A 16,085-nucleotide genomic window follows, 5' to 3' on the forward strand; every position below is an offset into this window, starting at 1 on the left:
ATTTCAGGACAAGAAGTTGAAGTGAACCCGAGAAAATCAGAGCAATCAGGGAATGGCCTATACCCAGTAATATAAGAGAGGTACGAGGATTACTAGGCCTCACCTGTTACTAAAGAAAGTTCGTTCAGCACTATGGCTTCATTGTCGCACCATTGACTCAACTACTTAGGAAAGGGGGATTCCAGTGGACTGAGGAGTCTAAGGAGGCATCCAACAACTACAGAATGCCATGATGACCCTGCCCGTTTTGGTGTTGCCTGATTTCAATGCCACCTTTGAAATGGAAACAGATGCATCGAGATATAGGGTAGGAGTCGTACTCGTCCAAGCCAAGCGCCCCATAGCATACTTTAGCCATACGTTAGCCTTAAGAGATAGGGCCAAGCCTGTATATGAAAGGGAATTAATGGCAGTAATCTTGCCTGTGCAACGATGGCGACCATATCTGTTGGAAAGAAAATTTATTGTGAAGACCGATCAGAAATCCTTGAAGTTCTTATTACAACAAAGAGTGATACAGCTTCAGTATCAGAAATGGGTAGCGAAGCTAACGGGATACTCATTTGAGGTGGTCTACAAACCCGGCTTGGAGAATAAAGCAGCAGACGCCTTGTCTTGGATGCCTCCTACAGTTAACCTCGGTAGCATAACAGCTCCTACATTGGTTGACATTCTGGTGATTAAAAAGGAAGTCGAAGCGGATGAAAAGTTGAGCAAAATAATGGAAGAACTACAAGCAATGGAAGAAGGAACAGAGGGTAAATTCTCCATCCGACAAGGTATGTTAAGATATAAGGATAAGTTTGTGCTGTCCAAAACATCTACATTGATACCCACAATCCTACATACTTACCATGATTCGGTACTTGGAGACCATTCTGGATTTTTATGCACATACAAACGACCAACTGGTGAGCTATATTGGGAAGGAATGAAGGCGGATGTTAAGAAGTATTGTGAGGAATGTGTAATATGTCAGAAGAACAACTCCCTAGCACTATCCCCCACCGGACTGCTGCTGTCCCTGACAGTCCAAACAATATTTGGAGCGATATATCTATGGACTTTATCGAGGGCTTACCAAGATCGAATGGTTTCGAAGTCATCTTTGTAGTGGTGGACAGATTCAGCAAATATATTTGTTAAGGAGATTGTCCGACTTCATGGCTTTCCCAAATCGATAGTGTCCGACCGAGATAAGGTATTCTTGAGCAACTTTTGGCAAGAAATGTTCAAAATGGCAGGCACCCGATTAAATCGAAGCACCGCTTATCACCCTCAGTCGGATGGGAAAACTGAGGTGGTTAATAGGGAGTGGAGACGTATCTGCGATGTTTTTGTGGAGAACGGCCTAAGGAATGGTCAAAATGGATACATTGGGCTGAATATTGGTACAACACTACTTTTTAGAGATCCGTAGGGGTCACTCCATTTCAGGCTATCTATGGACGTATGCCACCACCATTGATGTTTTATGGTGACCGGGACACTCCAAACACTACCTTAAACGAATAGCTCAAGGCATGAGTTGAAATTCTGGGAGTCCTAAAAGAACACTAATTCGTCGCACAGACAAGATGAAAAATAACGTAGACTTGAAGCGTCATGATGTGGAGTATGCAGTTGGCGATATGGTCTTCCTGAAGATTAGGCCCTATAGACAGATCTCATTACGACAAAAGAAAAATGAGAAACTATCCCCCAAGTTCTTTGGGCCTTATACGATTGTGGAACGCATCATACTGGTTGCGTATAAGCTAGAGTTGCCAGCATCCGCTTCCATCCATCCAGTGTTTCATGTGTCCCAACTCAAAAAAATGGTTGGTGATCATCAACTTGTACAGACAGACATGCTGCCTTACGTTACTGAAACTCACGAGTGGAAATCTATACCGGAGGAAATATTTGGGTACTCGAAGAATAAAAGAAGGAAGCTGTGAGGTTTTGATTAAATGGCAAGGTCTCCTCCTCATGAGGCAACATGGGAAGATTATGACAAAGCTCCAGTACAGCCTAGAAGCAAAAAGAAAGGCGTTAAACATAACACAGGCCGGCAAAATCATACTCAGAACAGAATATATTCTATACTGACATTATTTTAGATATGCTCAGAATCATGCTTCTGCCTCAAAAAGTCAAAATAAGCTAGAGAGAGAGAAAAAAAAAGAGATGAACAAAAGGATTTTGGAACTTCCTCTTTGTGAGTGTGTGTGTGTGGCAGCTGTAAATTAATTTCCTATGAGTTTCCTTAACACCCAAATGTTGTAGGGTCAAGCGGATTATCCCGTGAGATTAGTCGAGGGTGTGTGAGCTGGCCTAGAATCTCACAAATATCAAGAAAAAGAAAACCTTGCCACCCATCCACTTTGCAACAAAGATTCATGAAATTAAGGGTAAAAGGAAAAAGGTATAGAAGCGGATAGCATCTTGGCTTCTTATTAAAATGGAATAGTGTAACCAGACCTGGAATTTGTAAAGCATCCATCCCAGGTAATTCTTCCAATTTCAATCCTCCAACCCTCTTCCTAACACAAGTAAATTAGAGACAACTTATCAAATAGAAGACCAACAGTCAACATAGGAATAAAAGTGCACATTATCATGAGGTATGAACAAATAAATTAAAGATGTACATAAGTCGCTAAAATCATACTCAGAACAGAATATATTCTATACTGACATTATTTTAGATATGCTCAAAATCATGCTTTTGCCTCAAAAAGTCAAAATAAGTTAGAGAGAGAGAGAGAGAGAAAGAGAGATGTACCAAAGGATTTTGGAACTTCCTCTTTGTGAGTGTGTGTGTGTGTGTGTGGCAGCTGTTGTGGGGCACCTCTTCAACTTATACTGAGACAGTCTTGAAGCAAATAACTCCAATTCTTGGGGATCAGCAATTCTTTCCTGTTCTGCCGTCCAGACACGTACTACTCCATCTAAACAAGCTGTGACAATATCTCCATTTTCCAAAAACTTGGCATCCCAAACGCAACCAGGATGCTCAATGCTCTAGACACAAATTCCATCTGCAACAAAATAATCCAACTTCGTGATACTAAAATGCTATTAGGGTTTAGGGTTTATAAATAATTATAGTATAATAAACATAATTCAAATTTAAAAATCAAGCTACAAAAAAAAAAAAAAAAACCCACTCTCTTAAAGAAATTCAATTCAACACATAAACTTTAGCCAACTTCAACACCCCTTCAGGGCTTCACCAGTCCTTCGCCTTTCCACTAAAAGTTAGTCATCTCTTCCCAACCAAATGCTCCATCAAACAGACTTCAAATAGATAGAGAAACATTTCTCATAAATACATGAAAGGTTCAACTCACAAACTCGGTTTGGCCACAGTGAAGGATCTTAAACGAAGCTCAGTATCTCAGAATTATGATAGAACACCACAGCAGTGTTCGTATATGTTGATATAATATGAAAACTTACACGAATTATTGAGACTCTTCGTGGATCAATAGAGTATTGATCGCGATTACAGATTCAAAGCAAAAATTACTCAAACTAATAGCAACCAAATAAAAGACTCAAGAACAATTCAAAGATGAACTTGGACCCTCTGCTTTCCCTCTCTCAAGGAGTAATGTAGATTTCCTTCCTCAAAGTTCCATACCCCCTCCCTCTGTAGCTTCCTTTCTTTTATCTCTTTCCTCTAACTCCCGGCCCTACCAAAGTGGTCCCCCCTGGTAGGTTCTTGTTTCACCTGCAAAAGATTCAACCCACACCCACACAAATACAAAGAATATTTCCAGCACACTCACAAACACAGTACAATGGAGAGAAGCTGATATATGTGTGTATATATATTCAATATGGAATCATAAGCTTCAACCAAGTAAGAGGGCTGCTCTCTCCCCAATGAACAACGTTCATTCAAAATACATAATAACCAAGATAATCAGCCCTAGCAAAAAACGCCTATATATATATTCCCTTTCTGCTGCTGCCACGTGTTGTTAGGACCACTGGTCATCCTAACAACCATGTTGTCTAGGTGGAATTTTTATTTTTACCCCTCCTTTGGTAAACTTGGGTGATTGGAGGCCTAGTGTAACGGACATACTTGTCCAAGGTGTGTTTACCTATGGCCGTATGCTCCGATTAGCCCCAATTTATCTTGTCTTTATGTCTTGTATGTAGTTTAGGTAGTTGCTTTAAATTTCAAGTCGATATGCTTGGGTGTGACGTTTCGGCATTTTCATATGCAAGCCTACCAGAGATGAAAATGTTAAAAATGTACTATAGGGGAGGCATACCTGTTGAATCCCCGCCCAAGCCTTGTCGTACTCTTTGCAATCTATGCTTTCTTATTGCAATTGACAGTCTTCAATGCTTGTTTTAACAATGTTTTCAATCAATTTAATCATCTTTCACGTTTTCTAAAAATATTTTCCAAGAACGTGAGGGGAGGTTGAAGCATGTGTTAAAGTTGTCCGCGATTTGTGGATTTTGATCGGCTGACTTGTTCGTCGAGCTAGAACAAGTGCCGCACAATCGTTCACATCGTGTTTGAAGAATTACGATTGTGACAAGTGGTATCAGAGCCAGGTTGGCTAGTTGACAGTGCGTGACAGAAAGATGTCGGTGGCGAAACAGTCTAGCAAGACCCATGATGAGCGACTTGTGGGAATCGAAGAGCAGATGCTCTACCTGGTGGAAGTTCCTGATTCCATCCGGTTCTTGGAACAGCGGCTTGAGGATATTGCCAAGAAAGCTGATGGCATTGAAGCCGTGTCCGATCGCCTTGACGGACTACCCATCCAAGAGTTACTGACTAGAGTCGACACTCTAGAGTCCCGAGTAATGAAACGGGAAATGTCACCTACGAGCTTGGGGACAGTTCATCGGCTCTATTGCCCAGATGGAAGAACGAGTTATGGAGCTTGATAACTCGCAAAAGAACATGTTGGAGATGATCAACGGCATGACAGAGGATTTTCGAGCAACCCTCGATGTCGTGAGGAATGAGCTCGCATAGGTAAACACGAGGGTGAACCTTACTATACGAGAACTAGCAAACCAGGCTCCAGCTGGAGGAGCCATTCCTGTGGGCAGAATCAAGGTTCCTGAGCCCAAGCCCTTCTGTGGGGCGAGAGATGCCAAGGCATTGGAAAACTTCATCTTTGATGTCGAGCAGTATTACAAAGCCACGAACACAATTACTGAAGAGGCCAAGGTGACGTTGGCAACCATGCATCTGTCAGAAGATGCGAAGTTATGGTGGAGGTCGATACATGGACATTCAAGAAGGGCGTTGCACAATCGACACGTGGGATGCCCTAAAAGGAGAACTTCGTTCGCAATTTTTCCCTGAGAATGTCGAAATTCTAGCCCGACGGAAGCTGCGTGAATTGAAGCACACGGGAAACATTCAGGACTACGTGAAACAGTTTGCGGGGGTGATGTTGGACATACGCGACATGACCGAGAAAGACAGTTTTATGTTTTGTCGAGGGCTTGAAGCCGTGGGCTAGGACCAAGTTGTATGAGAAACGAATTCAAGACCTCACGTCAGCATACGCAGTGGCTGAACGGTTGTTTGACTTATCTAGCGAATCTCAAGATGCAAGACGACATCAAGCTTCCTCCTCTGGAGGAAACAGAAACAACCGCCCAAATTCCCCGAAGACTGCAGAGGGAGACAAGCGACAAGGTGGAGATCGCAAGCCCTTCCAAGCGAATACAGGAAACAACTGGCGAGGACCAAACAATCAGAACAACTCCGGTCGTTCCATCAGTTGTTTCATATGTAAAGGGCCCCATCTTGCCAGAGAGTGCCCCAACCGTACCGCCTTCAACGCTTTTCAAGCTACCCTAGCCTCGGACTCAGATGATAGATTGAGTCAGACTGAAGGAGACGTTGGAGATAGAAGAGGGTGAGAATCCTCGGATGGAGGCCTTAAAGTTTCTGTCATCGCTCCAGAAGAAGATGGGGAGACCAGTGGACAGGCAAAGAATGGTCTCATGTACGTAGACTGTTGGGTCAACCAGAAGCCACCCAAGAGCACTATGGTGGATTCTGGTGCTACTCATAACTTCATTGCAGAAGCGGAAGCCAGACGACTGAATCTCCGTTGGAAGAAAGACGCAGAAAAAATGAAGGCCGTGAACTCAGTTGCCCTACCTATCGTCGGGTTGGTAAAACGAACGACCATGAGGATGGGAGAGTGGAGCGGTCCCATAGATTTGGTGGTTGCAAAGATGGATGACTTCGACGTGGTACTAGGTATGGAGTTTCTACTTGAGCATCAAGTCATACCAATGCCACTAGCCAAATTCTAGTGATTACTGGAACAACGCCTACTGTTGTTCAAACGGAGATTCGTCAGCCATATGGGATATAGATGATCTCGGCTATGCAGTTGAAGAAAGGCCTTGCTCGTGACGATTTAACCTTTATGGCTATCCCACTGGAGTCGTTGGAAAGCTCAAGGGAAACAGTCCCCAAAGACATCCTGAGTGTCTTAGAGAAGTACAAGGATCTGATGCCAAACCCTGCCGAAATCATTGCCTCCGTGGAGAATGATCGACCATGAGATCGAATTGCTGCCAGGGGCAAAGCCGCCTGCGAAGAATGCTTATCGTATGGCGCCGCTGAGTTGGCCGAACTTCGGAAACAACTGGACGAACTGCTGAACGCAGGATTTGTGAGGCCTGCAAAAGCTCCATATGGAGCTCCAGTCCTTTTCCAGAAGAAGAACGATGGAAGTATGCGGTTGTGCATCGAGTACCACGCCCTAAACAAGATCACGGTTCGCAACAGATATCCGCTACCAATAATCAATGACCTGTTTGATCGCCTTCATGGAGCAAAGTATTTCTCGAAGCTAGATCTGCGATCGGGCTATTATCAAGTAAGAATTGCCAAAGAGGATGAGCCCAAAACCACATGTGTTACGAGGTATGGGGCGTTCGAGTTCCTTGTCATGCCATTTGGTCTTACCAATGCGCCTGCAACGTTCTGTACGCTAATGAACCAGGTCTTCCATGAATACCTTAACAAGTTTGTGGTGGTCTATCTGGACGATATAGTGGTCTATAACTCCACGCTAGAAGAAGAAGAAAGGAATAACAAAAACTGACGAACTCCTATAGATTGAAGTATTAACCTTTCCATATCTTTGCCGAACAATCTTCACTCCCACTAACAATGACTTCGGAAGCATGTGAATCCACTGAATACACAATGGAAGTGTCACCAACCATCTCCATCAATGTTTCACCACTTAGTGCCCATAACCTAATGGAACTGTCTGAATGGAAAAGAAAATCAAAGTCAACTTTCTAATTAATTCAATATTCTAATATAAAGAATATAACAAATAGTCCTCCCATGTGAAATGAAAAGTGGTTCTACAGATTCAGAGAAGGCAATAGAAATCACTCATTTTAATATCATTTAATATTTCATCAACAACCTATAGAGTTTATTAATCTTTTTCTTTCCTACTAAAGAAGCTCTAATTTATTACTCTAGGAATGGTCCTTTCTAACTTATATACAGGTAACAAAAAATAAATTGAAGAAATACTCTGAGCTTTTCCATTTAGAAATCCCAATGAGCAAAGACTAAAGTCTTCTCGGATTCTTAGGATGCCAAACTCCTCTCATTGGATAGACATCAATATATCTTAGATGAGAAGCTACCTTGAATAGCCTTGCTTCCTCAGCATATAAACATAAATATATTTGTTGTATTCAATCAAAAAAAAAGATAAGCTTGTTCTGAAACCAATTCCAAAAATCTCTTCGAAAATATGCTGGGAGAGTTGTTGTTGTTTAAATACTTGGTCCTTCGAAGGTTGGAATTACAATGTAACTTTTCACATATTGAAAAGTTATGATTCTTATTATGAAAGAATGAAACTTCGAACTAGTTCCTAAAGGTAGTACTTTTAGCTGATGTGGCAATTTGGATCAGCCATGTACGGTTGCATTCCTCAATGTGAGTGATAATCAAACCCAAACTACCTCAAAGGAATTATTTTGTACAGTAACTCCATCTTTACCAACTTGCGACATAAAACTATCTAGGGTTCATGGGTTGGGGTAAGAAAACTTTTGGACCCAACCCACCAAGTTTTTTTATCATTAAGTTTTCTTCATTTTTATGTCAATTGGCATGTATTTTATAAGCTTTGAGAGAAGAAACTTAATATAAATGTATACTTGGTCAGAACCCCGTCATTTAGCCTCAATTTTCACAATGTAGAGGTATAGAATTCAGAGAGGTTATTTTATTTTCTTAAAATTACTCCCCAACTGTTAATCTATGATTAACTTTTGCTATAAAAAATTAGTCCTTATATCCCTCTTCTCGAAATTTGACAAACATATTAATCAGGCGCCTTTTTCTGAAAATAATTGTTCATATTTTTTTTTTGAAACAGAGACAACCCTTTTTATTAAAGATGTAAGTAAAAAAGAGACTAATGCTCAAACTATAGGAGAATTATACTAAGAGCGAAAAGAATGACCAAAACAAAAGTACAGACAAATTGAACAAAACAATCAAAATCCTGAGAAAACAATAGAAAACTGAGAACAAAGCGAACTTAAAACCTTTCAACAAGAAGCCCAAAATCAGCTGAAAATTGCAGACTAAAAACTTCAAACTAGATGGAAGGAAACACCAAGGGAGAGCTAACAACAATGCAGCTTTGTTGAAAAAAATATCCCTCCAGGTCATCCTTCGAACCTCATGTGATCCACTAAAACAAACCTAAAAGATAATTGGCTGAAAAACCAAGATCAAGTTATTCTATACTCAAACCAAAGTAGTTCCACATTGCTCAACAATTGACTTCAAGCGATCTGGAACTTCACATTGTCGAGCTTGTGAGGGAAATAAAGAGACTTGTTTCTCAGTAATTAAATCCTCCCTTGTCTGAAAGCGGTATTAAGATCAGATTCTAGAGGATCCTTAATCGACTGATCAATGTTTACAATGAGTAGTGGAGGCACTTTTGATTCAGATTTTACCGAAGGAGCTCAAGGTATCGTGCAATGTGATCGATTTTCTTGGGACACATAAATAAATCTAACGCCAATTGAAACATAAGGACTAGTATTTGGAGCATGATATTTCTTCCTATCTCTACATGTAAAGATCACAAGAAAAATAAGAATTTCACAAAATAACAGAAAACAAAATTAGACAAAATCAGGGCATGGCCGAGGATGAGATTAGAGATGAAGCGGTGATTAGTATTTATTGAGAATGGAGAAAAGTAGAATGTCAAACCAATCCAAGAACATACCTCACAAATCTTCGGAGAGACGATCGTGGTCAAAGCAGTGGTTGTGGTCGAGGATGAGATTAGGGATGAAAGGATGTTACGAAAGGTATATCAACAAGAAGAAGGGTAAAACAACAACATCCTGTCAAAAATCACTTAATGTGATTGAGATCTTTTAACATGACTGCTTGAGAACTAAAGAAAAATTTAGAATGTGACTGAGAACTTTTAGCACAACCGGGCAGCATCTTCAATAACAGAAAAACATGCATAATGTAGGAAGACAACAGATTTAAAATTATGACAGTGTATTTATGAATGTCAGGCGATACATTAATGTTCCAAAATTCAACCAAAGTATGGGATGAAAGATATACAAGAATCTTCCATGATAAGGGCAAGACCAGGATATCCTTATCCAAAAGAAAGAAAAAAATAATCAACCAAAGTAAATTCCATGTATGATTGGAAATTATGGCCAAGGCGAAGGATGAAGTGGAGAATAGAAGGAATATTGAGCAGGGTACAACTTACCATTAGCTTAGATCAAAACCAGCATCCGCATTTATGGCATAAAGAAATTTGTTTGCCAGCTGCTCCTTGCTGCATTGATCACAAATCATAGAGTTGTGAAAATGAAAACTTATGCAAGTTTTTTTATCCTTTTTAGAAAAGATGTATATGTTTTAGTTCATCCACAAATCAACAGACTTAATAAACTGATGTAATTCAAGTTGGACTTAGTTTTTCACAATGAATTCTCCACCAATAGTGGCTAAGAGATGGAGTATATATTGAGGATTGTAAGTAGTTACAAGTAGTTGAAATAACTGTTTTTATGAAACAGTTTTAATTGCAGTCTTAACAGCTAAACAGTTTAATTATTTAAACTGTTTTACTAACTAACTACAGCTGTTTAGCCATGGCATTCTATATTACATCATTCCACCCCTAGCATGGAACTCGACCCGAGTGACTTAGTTGACAAGGCAGAAATCATCTGGGCATAGTACTGTTTCAGGTCTGCCACGTTAAAAATAGGATGAATGTGCAAGTCTGGTGGTAGTTCAATTCTGTAAGCGTTATCTCAAATCTTTTCTAGGACACGAAATGGTCCTAATTGTCTGTCTTTCAGTTTGTGTTCCAGTTGGAAATCGAATTTTTCTGAGGTGAATCATTACTAAGTCTCCCTCAGTAAAGGTAGCTTGTCTTCTCTTTTTGTCTGCTGCCTTTTTGTAGGACTGAGTTGATTCTTTTAGGTGGTTATGGACTTCTTCGTGTAAATTCTGAATCTTTTCTACCATCTTTTCTGCTTCTGAGCTAGTGTCAATAGTTGTGGGGAGTGATGCTAGGTCAAAGGTTGTTAGTCTTGGCTGTTTTGTGTATACGACCTCAAATGGACATTTGCCGGTTGATTATTCTTCATATTGTTGAAGGCGAATTCTGACTGTGCAAGAGCTAAGTCCCACTGTTTTGGTTTGGATCCACTAAGACAGCATATTAAGTTGTCGACAGTTCTATTTGTAACTTCTGTTTGGCCATCTGTTTGAGGGTGTGATGTTGTGCTATATTTCATTCAAGGTTGTGTCAAATTTGCTCCATAATGTCTTCCAGAAATGGCTTAGGAACTTGACATCCCGATTAGAAACAATGGTCTTTGGTACTCCGTGCAGCCGAACTATCTCTCGACAGAATAAATTAGCTATGTAGGTGGCATCATTTGACTTCTTACAAGCCACAAAGTGTGCCATTTTACTGAATCTGTCGACTACAACCATGACTCAGTCATACTGCCTTTGAGTTTTTGGTAATCAGAGCCCGAAATCAATTGATAGATCTTCTCAAATGGAAATTGGGGTAGGTAATGGTGAGTACAGGCCTGCGTTTATACTTGAACCTTTAGCTCTTTGGCAGATAGGGCACCTTTTAATAAAGTTGTTACAGTATCTTCTTAATTAAGGCCAGTAGTATCTCTTAAAGATTATTTCAAAAGTTTTATCCTGCCCGAAGTGTCCAGCCAATCCTCCTGAATGAGCCTCTTTTAGTAGTGCTTCTAGAAGTGATGTGTGTGGGATACACAACTGATCTCCTTTGAATAGATATCCTTCCATTATATGGAAGTCTTCCGCCTTGGTGTAGTGGCTGCATTTGGTCCATGTCATGGCGAAGTCAACGTCTTCCCCATATAGGTTAGGTAAGTGTTTGAATGCCTCGATCTCCATGGATAGAATAGTGAGTAAGGAGCTCTTCCTGGATAGTGCATCTGCCACCTTGTTCTCCTTACCATTTTGGTGCCTAATGACAAAGTCGAACCTTTGTAGGAAGGAGATCCATCGTGCGTGCATCCGAGTAATATTCTTTTGTGACTAGAGATCTTTCAAAGAGAAGCGGTACAAATTCCCTGCATAGGAGGTAATGTTCCTACTGTTTGAGTGCTCGGACAAGGGCATAAAGCTCTTGTTCATAAGTGCTCCAGGACTGTCTTGTTGTGCTCAACTTCTTACTGAAGTATTCAATAGGGTGGCCTTGCTGTGATAACTCGGCTCCAATTCCGGTTCCGCAAGCATCAACAGCTACTTCAAAGGGTGATGCGAAGTTCGACAACTGTAGAATAGGGCTGGAAGTTAGTCTTCTTTTTATCTCTTCAAAGCTCTGTTGTTGCTCTTCGTTCCACTTATAGTTCCCTTTCTTTAGGCAGTCGGTTAAGGGGCCACTATTGAGCTGAAGTTTCTGATGAATCTTCTGTAAAAGGATGCCAAGCCAAGGAAGGCTTGTACCTCCTTGATGGAGGTTGGTATTGGCCAAGACTTTATGGCTTCTGTCTTCTTTGGTTCCATACCTACTTTTCCTTCTTTGATTACGAAGCCGAGAAAGACAATTTCCTTGGTGAGGAATGTACGTTTCTTTGGATTAATGTACAGTTCAGTTTCGGCCAGGACTTGGAACAATTTTCTTAAGTGCTGAATGTGGTCTTCAGTACTATTGTTGTACAAGAGGATGTCATCAAAGTAAACCACTATGAACTGGTTTAGAAACGAGCACCTGGTTCATCAACCTCATGAAGGTGCTCGGTGCATTGGATAAGCCAAAGGCCATCACCAACCATTCAAATAACACATGGACCATCAAGACGACTTTTTGTGATGCTGAGTTTCAAGCCAGACGTGAGAAAGGGCTCTGCTTTTGTTGTGAGGAAAAATTTTGTGCAGGCCATAGATGTAAGGTGAAGGATCAGAAGGAACTCAGAGTGTTAGTTGTTCAAGCAAATGGGGAGGAATTGGAAGTAGTGGAAGAAGATGATCGTACAGAGGAACTTGAGGTAAAAGCTATTGAACTTGATATAGAACAAAAAGAACCAGTGATAGAATTGTCATTAACTTCATGGAACACCGGATTAAATGCGATATCAAGTGCTGCTTGATTATCACACCACAATTTTGCTGGTGTGGTGATTTCAAATCCCAACTCAACAATAGTAAAAAAGTTGATATATCCAAATCAATTTGATATATCCAATTCACACAAAAACTGTGCAATTGCTCTATATTTTTTATTATGCACTTGAATGTGACACCACATTTTGTTTCTTACTTTTCCAAGACATCAAATTGCCACCAACAAAAACAAAATATCCTGAAGTTGATCTTTTGTCTTCTTTAGATTTTACCAATTAACATCTGAGAAACATTCAATATTAGTATGACTATAATCCTTATATAATAAAATCATGCCCGAGAGCAGCCTTCAGATAACACTGAATCATTCCAAAGCAGCTGAATGATCAACTTTAGGGCATGACATACACTGGCTCATAATACTCACTAAATAGGCTATGTCGAGTCGATTCGCTGGAAGGTAATTAAGTTTTCCCTCTAACCTCCTATATCTTTGAAGATCTTTCAACAATTCTCCATCTTTTGTGAGCTATAAGTTAGGCATCGTTGGGTACTACATGGCTTGGCACCTACCTTCCATGTTTCAGTCAACAAGTCCATATTTTCTCTGTGATAATAGTATTGCTTTCTTGCCTGTTTTTACCTCAAATTCCTAGGAGGTATTTCAACATGCTCAAATCTTTTATTTGGAATTGGCAATAGAGAAAAGTCTTCAGGGACTGGACATCTAAAGCATCATCACCAACAACCACAATTGCATCAACATATACTACGATTAGGATCACCCCACTCTCGGATCTTTTAAAAAAGATTGAATGATCTAACGTGCTCTTTTGCATTCCAAAACTTTCGATCACCTTAATAAATTTTCCAAACCAAGCCTGTGGACTATGTTTTAGTCCATCCAAAGATTTACAAAGGCGACACGCCTTTCCATTCTTCCCCTGAGCAACAAACCCAGTGGTTGCCCATATACACCCCTTCTTGAGGATCACCATGAAGAAATGTGTAAGGACCCTAGATAGAAAAATAGTGGATTATTAGGAGAAAATGAAAATGGTTGTTAGTAAGGTCATATAGTAAATAGATGGTAAGTTGGTTAGTTCTTTTTGTTATAAATAGTGGGAGAGGGGTTGGAGAGAGGTGAAGAATTTTGAGAAAGTTTTCCTTGTAAGGGAACCTTAGGAGAGTCTAACCCTCTCAAAAGGCTAGGGTTACTTGTTACTTGTTATTAAGATCTTCTAATATATATTTCATGTTTGGATGTTTTTAAGTATTCTTGAGTTCATCTTTTCTTCTTGAGGTAATCCTTATTAGGTGGGATCCTAACAAAATGCACTTTTAATATCAAGCTGATGTAAAAAAGTTGGAAACAAATATTGAACCTCTCCTCTCCTCTCACCCACCCTCTGCTCTCTTCATTCCGGCCACACCTTCTCACGGTGACGTCGACGGCAACGCCAAACCCGGGGAGTTACAACTCCATCTTTTTCAGAAATGGAAGTCAAAAGTTGAAAAATTGGTAGACACTTTCTACTGTATCTAGTTCGAAAAGGGGAGGTTCAATATTGAAGATGTGGACTTCCAAAAAATCCACTTTATCCAAGATCCAATTAGAGTGGTTCATTGATTCAATAGATGTTCTTGTAAAAGAACCAACTGGAAGTTTTTCAACAAATATGCGAGTGATGAAACCGAAACAACAAAGCTATCCAAATTCTGAACCCATCTGATTGGTTTCTGAGGTGTGTTGCTCGAAACTTCTCTGGAATACAATCCTTCATCCATCTACTCAATGAGAAACCAGACAAGGTTGGGTCTCCTTCCTCAACATGATCAGGTCCTTTTTATTGACTCATAATTACACCTCCTTTTCAAAAATCAAGCTGATGTAAAGGCCAGTGACTGATTGAAGTTAGTGAAATAACAACCTCACAAATGTCATTTTTACTACTCGAGAAAAAGTATCAGCATAGTTAACGCCATGTTTGTGCGTAGCCTTTCACTACAAGGTGTACTTTTAATTGAGCGACAAAACCATCAGGATTAACTTTAATTGTAACCACCCATTTGCAACTGATATACTTTTTCGTGCAGGGAGAGAAACTAAATCCCAAGTACAATTATCATCTAAAGTAATCATCTCCTCCACCATTGCAACACACCAACCAAGATGAGAAAGGCTTAATGATACAAACTCTAATGATGCAATGAAAGAACATGCAGAAGACAACTAATGGTTATATGAAACAGAAGAGGAAATAAGATGAGCACACTTAAGTTTACCTTTACGAAGAGCAATAGGAAGATCATCACTCATTTCTGGATCCAATGACGAAGAAGCCTTAGGGGTAGGGCATGGAATTGAAGAAGGTTGTCGTCGATCATAGACTTCAGTGATGGGTTGACAAATAGAAGTAAACACACGTGAAGATGAACCACAAAGAGGATTAGAAGGAGAGATAACATTGTAGATAAAGAAATCATCCTTTGACTCTTGATACTCCCTCGACTCATATTCGAAGAGAAAGACGGTGAGGAATAAAAGGAGGAATGTTCAAAGAACACGAGAATAACCAAAAAGATATATTTAAGGTTTTTGATCCAACTTTGTATGTTAAGGCGAACGTCTTGGACAAATCAAGTATAACCAATTATTTTGGGTGGAATGAGAAACAAATGTTTTTGGGCATCAGATACAAAAAGGTATCTCACCCTTAAAAATGGAAGAGGGCATGCAATTTTTGTTAAGAAACGGGCTATGGAAACATCAGCCCAAAAAGAAATTGGAAATTCATTTGAAACATTAGGACTAGTGGTTTAAAAAGGATGACGATTCTTTCATTTTGCAAACCCACTGACTTCATGAAATTAATAAATAGAAGTGTGAAAGTAACATAGACATGAATATATAAGCTAGAGCAAAGGCATGACTACTATACCTGACTACCATTACATAGCGCTAAAAAAATTGTAATTTTCTTTTTTCATTCAATATGTAATTTGACGTAATAGTAATAGTAATTCCTCTTTCAAACAACCACTTTTTTTTCAACAAAGAGGACAAGGCTTATGATCCCTAAATCGTTAGCAATTAAGATGCAGCAAATAAGGTAGCTAAGATGCAGAAAATAAGAAAACACCCCAAATCACTACAGTGCATAAGAAATCTATCACATAAGCACAAAGATAAATACTGAGAGTATTAGTTGAAACTTAGCAAACACAAACAGGGCAAACTATTATTAACGTGCTAGTTTAAATATATATCTAAACTAAACTACACAAGTATATGTCAAACTGGCAAAACTAAAATTAGGTTATAGAAACAACGTGTCCTCATCCTTTCTCCTAAGGAATGCTATTCATTATGATTTTATCTTTTGAGTTTTAAAAAATATGCTATTTATTATTCATATCTTTTCTCGTGCTATCT

General features: G+C 39.6%; 1 long non-coding RNA gene across 1 annotated transcript; it reads right to left on the reverse strand.

Moving 5' to 3' along the window:
- Positions 1 to 6,927: 6,927 nt before the first annotated feature.
- Positions 6,928 to 15,174, reverse strand: LOC116406322. The gene is made up of 4 exons (XR_004219352.1): positions 14,936 to 15,174; positions 9,789 to 9,857; positions 9,276 to 9,396; positions 6,928 to 7,268 (listed from the first exon to the last, which is right to left on the reverse strand). It is a non-coding gene; the product is annotated as an uncharacterized LOC116406322 (long non-coding RNA).
- Between the last annotated feature and the right edge of the window lie 911 nt (positions 15,175 to 16,085).

Source organism: Cucumis sativus, unplaced genomic scaffold (genome assembly GCF_000004075.3).
Source record: "Cucumis sativus cultivar 9930 unplaced genomic scaffold, Cucumber_9930_V3 scaffold87, whole genome shotgun sequence".
NCBI classification, from domain to species: domain Eukaryota; kingdom Viridiplantae; phylum Streptophyta; class Magnoliopsida; order Cucurbitales; family Cucurbitaceae; genus Cucumis; species Cucumis sativus.